The sequence below is a fragment of the Lactuca serriola genome, chromosome 2 (genome assembly GCF_051521515.1).
Source record: "Lactuca serriola cultivar US96UC23 chromosome 2, Lser_US96UC23_V15, whole genome shotgun sequence".
Taxonomy (NCBI): domain Eukaryota; kingdom Viridiplantae; phylum Streptophyta; class Magnoliopsida; order Asterales; family Asteraceae; genus Lactuca; species Lactuca serriola.
Window position 1 is genome coordinate 160,186,185 of NC_136409.1, and position 10,742 is coordinate 160,196,926.

Here is a 10,742-nt window from a genome sequence, read left to right on the forward strand (position 1 = left end):
ATCTTTTTTTATTATTTTTATTTTTTAAGAAGACAACAAGTAACCTGAAATCAAAAGAAAACATCAAATAAAGTTAGAGGAGAAGATAGGTGTATCACACTAATGTATTGCTGAAATAGTAGATCATTTACACAGAATTCCAATGTTTCATTAGCGTATAGTTTGAAATGCTGAATCATTAACTACATTTGATAGAAGATAGAAAGGGTGAGACTGGAATGATGTGTGTAATACATTCCGATATGAAATGTACCTATAGACATAGATTTTTCAAGTTCTCATTGGTGTTTGGCATTTGACACTGAATCATAAAGCTATTAAGAAGAGTTTATGGGCAGGAATGGGTTGGTGCGTGTGATAAACTACTGTACATATTCTAACTATCGACATAGAATTTCGAACTTTTATCAGTGTCTTGTATGACACGGTGAATCATTAAGTTCTTATAAAGAAGACTTGTAGAATAGGAGTAGTTAAGATCTTGGAGTATATCCACCGTCAATTCATAATGGTACCATGTCATACCACAGTCTAGAAGGTCATGGACATGAGAAAAATATCGGCTAAAAGAGGGGATAACATCCTTGCCTTATAAATATTTTTATTTGTGACTAGGAAATATGTCTTAATTGAAGAGTATACCTTGCTATTAGATTCAATACAAGAGATGGATGGCTCATTTAGTCTTAACATATAAGATTATGACCTATTGGGTTAAAGAGTTCTGAAGTGAAATCTCATTATGTCATTAACTACTAGAAGGCACGGGACTTAAAGCATATACGAAAGCATTTGTTCCAGGGACAATGATTTGTCAATAGTTACATACTTGGCTAATGAAATACCACCGTCAAATCATGAAAGGCATAATGATTTTAGCACAAGAGACCAAACTAGATGAAGCATAGGTCTCAACCTAAAAAAAACATTTTTACCTGCTTCTTAATTTCAACTCATTTGCCTTTGTCAACATTGATTGCTCCCCTTAATCTTGTGATTCATCAACAACTTCAGTTTCGGCTCATAAATCATTACATCTTAGAACACATAGTTCACTTTCAAAGAGTTCTAACATGGTGTAATGAAATTGCAAATCTTGAACCAAATGTTTATCGACACATTATATAGATCGTCGCCAAGACCCATTAGAACCTATCAATTCTTTGGAAAAAGAACCTTCATGCAATCTAACATCAATGCTATCACTTGTTCAACTGTAGATCAGTGTCTAAAACCAAAGAACTTTAAACACACATAAAGATATGACAGTTAGACACTTTAGGGGTTAAATAAGTTCTAATATTCATAGATAATTTGGATATCTGATACATCGTTAAATTTGTCCCCCAGATTGAAGATTAGACACCACTTTTCATTATTAGAGTTCATTCTCCCACTTGTATTTCTATTAAAGTATACCATTGAAATACTTTCCGAAGAAGACATGCACTACACTTGTTTTTGATTTTTAGATTTAAAGTATTACAAGAGAAACAAAATAAATGTAAAAGATACACAAAGGAAAATTTGTCTTAAAAGAAACTGAATTAAAACTATTAGATAATAGAATAAAATAAACATAAAAGACCAAATTTAAACGAACTAATAAACTCAAGTAAAAAGAGTTTAAACAAGACAAAAACGATTAAAACTTTGAAAGAATGATATTTTTTTATTTAACTAAAAGGAAATTAATTAAAACTTTAGAAAATAATTATTTATTTACTTATTTTTTTTCAGTTAACTAAAAATGAGTTTATAAAAGAATATCTTCTTTTTATCATTCGAAGTAGCTCTACATTTTATCTTTATACATTGGACCAAGAAGTTTCTGATAAATTTTAACGGAAAACCTTTAGGCCCATGTACTATTGAAGGTCCTTTTATCAACCGATTAAAATGACCAAAAAGGACAGTTGATAACTTGCATGTGCTGCTAAACCATGAACACAATCGACATCCCATAGCACATGGATCCTTCACCCAACAATGTTTCCGTATTGAAGCCCTAATATCAGTCGATTTCAATGGCGGTGGAGCTCCTGCGACAACTCTTCAAGAGCAATCGTTTGCTCTTCAGTTTTATGAATGACATCTACCATCTCTCATTCTGCTCTCATGCACATTCTTGTTCTCAACGATCCTCATTTTCTGCAGCACCAACAAAATCCTCTTCGTCTGCCATGTTTCCTTCCTCGGGACATTTCTCTTCATCTGCCACAGCTTCTGCATCCACTTCTTGGACATCAACCTGACACTCTGTGATTGCTTCATGTCCTAAAACAATTTCGTCACCATCACTCTTAACATCCGCCATCACTTCCTCTCTTTCACCTGTTTCATTTCATTGTCACTTCTTTCTTTATCTTTCTTAATCATGAACGAACCATTTATATTGGTATCCTCCTCGCTATTATAGACATTTTCCTCTACTACATCTAAACCATTATCTCGCATAAGTACAACTGCCTCACACTCTCCAACTTCAACTTTGGTTGAATTTTCTAACTCGCTACCACCACGCTCAGCAGTAGAAACATCAGAGGTAGAAATTCCATCAGTTGAAGCATCCTCAGCTCCATTATTCATGTCTTATAACAAACTCATAGGCTCAATTACCACTGAGTTCCAACGTCCACCTATTTGCTTTGAGTTTTCACATTCAACACTAACCTCCTTCCAACTTTGTTTATTTCATATGCTAATGAGAACTAGAGAGCAACAAAATAAACCCACTTTTACATCTATGCCCTTGACAAGGTTTTGTTTTATCTAGCCTTTTTTTAAGTAAACGAAAGTCAGAATATGTGATTTACGCTAATCTTTCCTTTTGACAAGAGTAGCTTCTGAGTTTGACTATCCTACTAGACAGAGACTATTCTCTTTGATGGAGACAACACTTTTGCTTGACATTGTTTGGATACTTCTTTTGCAACTCGACCAAACTGCCCTTGCTTTTTCCTGCATCTAACATTGATCAAACTTGCTTCTGCGTTCTTTTCCTTTCCATATTTCCTTTTCTATGCGTGAAAGACAGTTGTCAAAAGCATCCCATGCACATGTCATGCATTAAAAGAAACATTTTCGCTATACATTTTCTTTAACATACAAGAAAATCTGTATGACTTTTACTTTTCATTTTTCTTCTTTATTTCAAACAACAATAAGATAAGCTTACCGGCCATCTTTTCATTTTTTCTATCTTCATTTTTCCATGTAAACCAAAAACTTGATATTTTAATTTCAAGAAGATTATCATGAAAATAGGATTTATTTTAACCTTAAGCAATATAACCGTGCATCTTGGAAGCAACTGTGAGAGTCAACGTGAAATTACCCACATAATTATAATAGAAATTACCCTTCCGATACTTGATTCACGTGAAACTTCAGTGTGCGTGTTTTCCATTAATAGAACCCACATGACAAACTTGAGAACTTATAATCCATAACCTATGAGTTTTAACTGTCATAACAGTCTAATAGTGCATGAGTACAATGCATTTTCTATTTCTTCAAACCTCAAGCATTTTTCTTTGGACTTTAATACCCTTGACAACCTTCGTTTTATACAGCTTTTGAATAAGACATTTGACATATGAGAGTTTTGATTTTTCATTTTCTTTTGCACTTCCAGATAATGTTTGATCCACAGAAGGAAACAAAATTCGTGGCGGCTTTATAGAAAGCTTGTTCCAAATAACCTCATTTAATAGACATTAACCTTCTTTTAAATGAATTTATTTATTGTTAAAGTATATCCGGAAAAATAAACATATTAAACGAACTAAATCAAACTAAATTCAACTAGAAATTAGAAACAAAAACAAAAAAATTAACATACATTATCATGTCTTTTGCTTAATGAGAGACATCAAAATATAATCTTTGAGAATTTTAAAGTCTCTCAACTTATTAGATTTATCAAAAACACTTAGGAACCCATTTGATAATGGGTTTTGAAACATACCTTACTCCTGAAAATTTCTGATAAGAGGTAGAACAACCAACTTGAGCTTTCAGAACCATTTTCTTCTTTTTTGGACACTTTTTATTCTAGTGGTTCTTCCAAACTCCATTGGTTGGTTTTGTTTCAAATGTTGGAGATGTGTTCTTGGGAACCCAAAGTTGTTTTATGTTCCTTGCCTCCTTGGTTCTAGAGATGACTTCTTTGGAACCTAAGTCTTCTATGTTTGTGGTCTCTACTTTCATTTTTTGTTTGTTTAGCCCTGATAGAAGAGTTATTGAACCAAGAACATACATTAAAGAATTTACAAGCATTAGATCTCTAGATAGTGTATTCAATGTATAACCATCAGCATCTGGATACACCAATCAATCTTCAGTAGATAGTGTATTCATGCCTTTGGTGCTGATAATGTCTTCAGGGTCTTTCAATCATCAGGTGATGTTCTTCAGTCTTCGACATATGAAGTTCCATCAACATATCTTCAGATTATGTAACTAACTATCATGTATATGTTTTGCATCATCAAATATATACAAATATGTGACCGAACACTTTCAATGAAGAAAATATCCCATTTTGCGAGATAGCCGTTCACTTCATAATTAAACTTCATAAGCTCACATTCTTCACAAAGGCTATGTGTTAGTAACCATCCATGTTTGTCATTCTTCTTGAAGATTCACTAACATTTATGGTTTTAATACGAAGTGTATGGTAAACTAAGTTTTCAAACTTCCATAGACTGAATCTCGCTCTCCATCTTCATCATCCTTCTTGCATCCTTATAGGGCTTTCCAAAGCTTCCGATAGCTAGCATACTCTGAATATTGTCTACCAATGACTCATATAACCTTAATCTACATGACAAGGTATATGATGTCCTCTATCAGGACTATTATGAATATTTAGAGGTATGTTAGTTTCCTCAATGGCTTTGTCAATATCAAATTAAATATTAGGACCAACTTTAGGTTCTTTGTTGGTTGTCTTTTAACTCTTATCAATATCAGTGTCTCTCTTACAAACTCTTTTGGATATCAACTCCCTCTCTCGTAAGACTACTATTTGAGTAACAAACATTTTGTTCTCAAATGCTTTGTAAAACAATCATCCAAAATGCTTGTTAGGATGTCCAATGACACAACACAACTCTAATTTAAGTCCTAGATTTTAAAGCACTTCATGAAGAACATAAACCTCATAATCTTGGACTTTGAAATGTACTTTGTGAGGGGTTAACCCTTAATCCACATTTCAGAGCGTACTCCATGACCTTCTAAATTGGTACACGTAACACCTATATAATTAGTCTAGTTAATTAAGATAAAATAAGTGCTTAAAACAACATATATAAGGTTATTTATCATAAATTATCATATCCAAAGGTATATATGTTACAAGGAGCCATACCTATACAGAACTTTGAAGCCCAACTTCGTATGAAAAAGTTATGTTTCTTCGAATTTTGACGATTAAAACAACGTGACTATGTTTGTCGTAAAAGGTGAATTTTAGATAGGTTGCTTATTATCCAGATCAATCTAAACAAAAGTCTTAGTAACCGTAAAACTGAGAGCATGCGTACAAAGAACGCCTAAATCCGACTTCATGTGAGGAAGTTATGATTTTCGAAGTTTCAGCGCAACTGTGTTAGCACAAAAATCGAAATTTAGATTGGTTGATTTTTAACCAAAAGAATCTAAACGAGAGTCAAAGATCTCGTTAATAGGAATCTGTTGATATAAAGAAAGTCAAGAACGAATGTCATATGAAAAAAGATATGAATCTTGCATAGACTTTAACTATCTAAGAGTATTGATGACATGGCACATTCTAGAGGTGACACGTGGCCTCGTTGGTGACCGATTCTCCATCAATGACATGGTGACAAGGCACCTTGAAAATTTAACAGTTGGCATTATAAGAGTAGGCAATGTGGCGGTCTTCTAGAAGGGGTGAGGTGGCAAGATCTGATAGTGACATGTGGAAAACAGTCAATGGAGTAGCATTAACAGCAGGGCATGGCACACCTTTCTTCAGTGTGCGACGCACGCCCCTGATCCTATATATATATATATATATATATATATATATATATATATATATCCTCTGAATTTCTTGGTTTTTCCTCACAAAATCACTTTAGTTCTCTCTCAAACCTCTCCAACATTAGAATCCGGCTGTTTTTTAGTTTTCGAGTAATTTAGCGAGACTCTAGTATATCTAGGAGTCTGACAAGCAGGAATATTCGGATCGGGATTCTATCACTGTTTTCCCTTTTTTTTTTTTTTTTTTTTTTTTTTTTTTTTTTATAAAACCTATGTAAGTTAAGCAATACTCTTTTGCTTTCAATGTAACTTATATTTATAGTTATAAGTCGTTATTATGAACCTATAAATAAAATTTATCAGTAATTCCAAGTAATTATACTGATAAATATACTTACAGGGACGATGTCTAGGCTAGATTTAGTGAGGTTTTATAAAGTGGATTTCCGAATAGTATACTCTATATACCAAACTTACCATACCTCCGATATGATCCTACCAGGTTGTTCCTTACTTGATATATATTGATGTTGACATTGGGAGTAGTGTGGAATCTAGACTATTAGTAGTTGTCAGGAATCTAAGAATAAGACATAGTAATGTGAACCCATGTCACGTCATAGGAAAAGCTAAAGTACCAAGGAGAAGTTTTGGCTAAATTTTGAGGCACCGGCTTTTATAAATTATGAGTGCGTACGTAGTTACTTTCAGCTTACACATAGATATCAAGTATTTAATTTGCCTAGATGCTCTATGTTCTTATTATCTGTGTTCCTGATAATTATGCTAAATGTGATTATGATTTTACTTGTAATAAATTGTATATGTATTTTATTAATCTTATATTTATAGGGTAAAATAGGTGGAGAGGGGAAAAAGATAGTATAAGTGTAAGAGACCATGTCAGATATAAAATAGTCGTGAGAGACCATGCTGGAGATAGAATAATGGTGAAAGACCATTCCAGAGATAACGGTGAGAGACCATGCCTAACTAAAAGCAGCCATCTAGCAAAGTGTTGATGACAACTACAAACTCTTCTAGATAGTCCAGTTGGACAATAGCAGACTTGCAATCTGTAGGTGTTAATGAATCATATTATCCAGGAGTATGGGTTGTGTTTTCATTCGAGTACTCAATCCCCCTCATGGTTGCCTTACTGACATGTATTGCTAAGGAATCCTTGAGGTAGTGTTTTCTACTCGTTGTTACTGTAACATCCCCCTCTGGCACGTATCACAATATTGTCCGTTTTGGGCCACTCGGCACGAGGACTTCCCAGGGGGTCACCCATCCTGGTACTACTCCCGCCCAAGCACGCTTAACTGCAGAGTTCTTATGGGATCTGCTGCCCTCATGGCTTTAAAACGCGTTGTGACAAGGAAGGTATCCACACCCCTTATAAGGAGTGTTTAGTTCTCCTTCCAAGCCGATGTGGGATCAGATCTAACCCACTTTCACCCCCCCATTATAGGGTTCGACGTCCCCGTCGAACACATCGACCCGTGCCCTGGCTCTGATACCATTTGTAACATCCCCCTCTGGCACGTATCACAATATTGTCCGTTTTGGGCCACTCGGCACGAGGACTTCCCAGGGGGTCACCCATCCTGGTACTACTCCCGCCCGAGCACGCTTAACTGCAGAGTTCTTATGGGATCTGCTGCCCTCACGGCTTTAAAACGCGTTGTGACAAGGAAGGTATCCACACCCCTTATAAGGAGTGTTTAGTTCTCCTTCCAAGCCGATGTGGGATCAGATCTAACCCACTTAAAGATATAGTTGTCTGTCAGACAACCATGCGACCATGCCAGGATAATGTTTCTTGTTTGATGTAAAAGTGTGTAATTTCCCAAGTGTAACTATATTTTAACAAAATATAGTTTGTACATTAAAGTTTAAGTGAGGTTATCACTAAAAATGTAATGGGTAAATCATTGTAGTACTGTAGTTTTGTATTATAGGAAAAGTGGGTTAGATCTGATCCCACATCGGCTTGGAAGGAGAACTAAACACTCCTTATAAGGGGTGTGGATGCCTTCCTTGTCACAACGCGTTTTAAAGCCGTGAGGGCAGCAGATCCCATAAGAACTCTGCAGTTAAGCGTGCTCGGGCGGGAGTAGTACCAGGATGTGTGACCCCCTGGGAAGTCCTCGTGCCGAGTGGCCCAAAACGGACAATATTGTGATACGTGCCAGAGGGGGATGTTACAAATGGTATCAGAGCCAGGGCACGGGTCGATGTGTTCGACGGGGACGTCGAACCCTATAATGGGGGGTGAAAGTGGGTTAGATCTGATCCCACATCGGCTTGGAAGGAGAACTAAACACTCCTTATAAGGGGTGTGGATACCTTCCTTGTCACAACGCGTTTTAAAGCCGTGAGGGCAGCAGATCCCATAAGAACTCTGCAGTTAAGCGTGCTTGGGCGGGAGTAGTACCAGGATGGGTGACCCCCTGGGAAGTCCTCGTGCCGAGTGGCCCAAAACGGACAATATTGTGATACGTGCCAGAGGGGGATGTTACAGTTACAAAGATCCTCTAGGATAGTTCCTTCGAGATTATCATTTTAGGATCTGAGAATAAGAATAACAGGAATGGGTAATCGGATAAATTTTTTGGTGTGTTATATATACTTAAAACAATATAATAATAATATCATGGGTTGGAAACCTTATGTCCTCACTAGGCTCCTAAGCATGACCCATTTAGTTTCATTGCATCATAACTATCAGTACGAATGTACAATCCACTAAGCGATTAAAGGAGTATTGGCCATTAGTGCAACGAAATATTAAAAGGCCTATAGTAATTACATTTATTTTTACGTTTCTTGTATCATTTATGACATCCCAAAGTTTATAATAATTAATGAAAAATATTTCTTGATAAATACTTTTGATGGGACAAAATTTTCCTTTACACTAAACTCTGCTTTAAAATAAAGTATAAATTCAACGATATTTTTTGGCCGAGACAATTGGGGATGTCATAATTAGTATCAGAGCATAAATTTAAGCGAGGTAGGAATTTTGAGGATTTCTAGACATAAACTGAGAATGCTAAGCGATGATCGTGAGTTGAGCGTCTATTATAATTTAGGTAATACCCCTAAATTGACACAAGCACTAGCTTAGTTTAGGATAAGATGCCTAATTTGATTTTATGTTCTAAAGTATTTGTATTATAGCAAGCCTTAGGTTACCTAACTAAATTGATATTATTAGGTTTAAGGTACGTTGCCAACCTAGAATTAGGAAATTATATGTGTTCAGGTTTCTAAATGTTTAATTACGGTACTACAGCTAGCATGAAACTTTTCAGAGTGATAACAAGAATTATGTGTCTAAACCTTCCTTATCTCTATTCTCATCCCGGTACACTGAACGCTTGCTTTAGTGTACTGAATGTCATGAGAAGAACGCAGAGTAGACTAGGAAATGATAACAAAAACCAACAGCCTGAGCCTCGTATAGTCGAGCATGCGCTAGAGGCAATGCTTGCACCCGAACCTATCCGGATGGCAATAATTAGGGCTCTCTTAGTCGAACAGATGGAGGAGATGCAACGTCTTATCCAAAAAAACGGAAGAGAACCCACTGTGCCTGTCATGCAACCTAAGCTTAATGAGGAGAAATCTGAGGAAGGAAATTATAGTAGGACAATGAGTCATATGGAACCCCAAGTGGTTAGGAGAAATAACCCTGAACTCGAGATTAAAAAGAGGAGATGCAAGTATTGGGACTTCACGATTTGCAAATCGTCAACTTTTAGTAGAAAGGAATGTGATGGGGGTTATGGATTAGATTTAAGAGATGTAATTGGCTTTCATAACTTGTGGATGAATGGGCAAGTTACATGCAACTTAGACTGTAGTTTTGTTTAGAGGCGAGGTTGTTCACTAGTGGAATACGTTAGGAATGATTTTAATCTGTAACAAGACACTACAATTAACATGGGCAAAGTCCTTGGTTCACTTCAAGCACAAATGTTGCTCTACCCAAAACATGCTAGAGCTGGGAACTAGTTTCTAACATTAAAGGAGGGCAACATGTCAGTTAAGGAATACACCAACGCCTTCACAAACAAGATGGAGTTTTCTTTGTGCATTGTGCCTGATGGACTTACAAAAATCAATAGGTACTCTAAGGAAATACCTTAGGAGTGCATTGTTCCAGTTTAGCATTCCCCTATATTTGAAGCAACCATTTGGGTTGGATGGTCTGTGGAAAGTATGATCTAGGCAAGCAATGCCGACAAAGTTGAAGTTAGCAAGAACAGGATGAGTAAAGGATTCTCAAAGTCCAATAAGAAGAGTAGAATCTCGAAGTCAAAGGATAAGAAGACTAAGGGCAGCAAGGAAAATTGGTGTGACAAGTGCAAAATGAAGCACATTGGAAATGCACTAAAGAAGTTACTAGTGTCAAATGTCAAAAGACTGGTCACTATGCTAACGAATGCACGACCAATAAAGAAGTCTACTTTAAGTGTGGTGAAGAAGGACATTTCAAGAAAGACTGCCTAAAGAAGTAAGGAGCTACAAAGCCAAATATATCGCCAAATCGAAATGCGAGGGCATACCATATGATACTTAGCATGGAAAGCAGAGGACGGGAATTTAGAGAAGCTTGTCGAGAGTACTTGAGAGAATGATTCATGTAATTTTTCTAGCAATATCTTATGTAGCATAATGTAAAAGGAATAATATATGATAAGTGGAATGAA

The 10,742-nt window shown here is 36.1% G+C and overlaps 2 pseudogenes; one reads left to right on the plus strand and one right to left on the minus strand.

Moving 5' to 3' along the window:
* Positions 1-7,275: 7,275 nt before the first annotated feature.
* LOC145091019 (5S ribosomal RNA) lies at positions 7,276-7,393 on the minus strand (annotated as a pseudogene).
* A 988-nt stretch (positions 7,394-8,381) lies between these two features.
* LOC145091025 (5S ribosomal RNA) lies at positions 8,382-8,499 on the plus strand (annotated as a pseudogene).
* Positions 8,500-10,742: the final 2,243 nt, after the last annotated feature.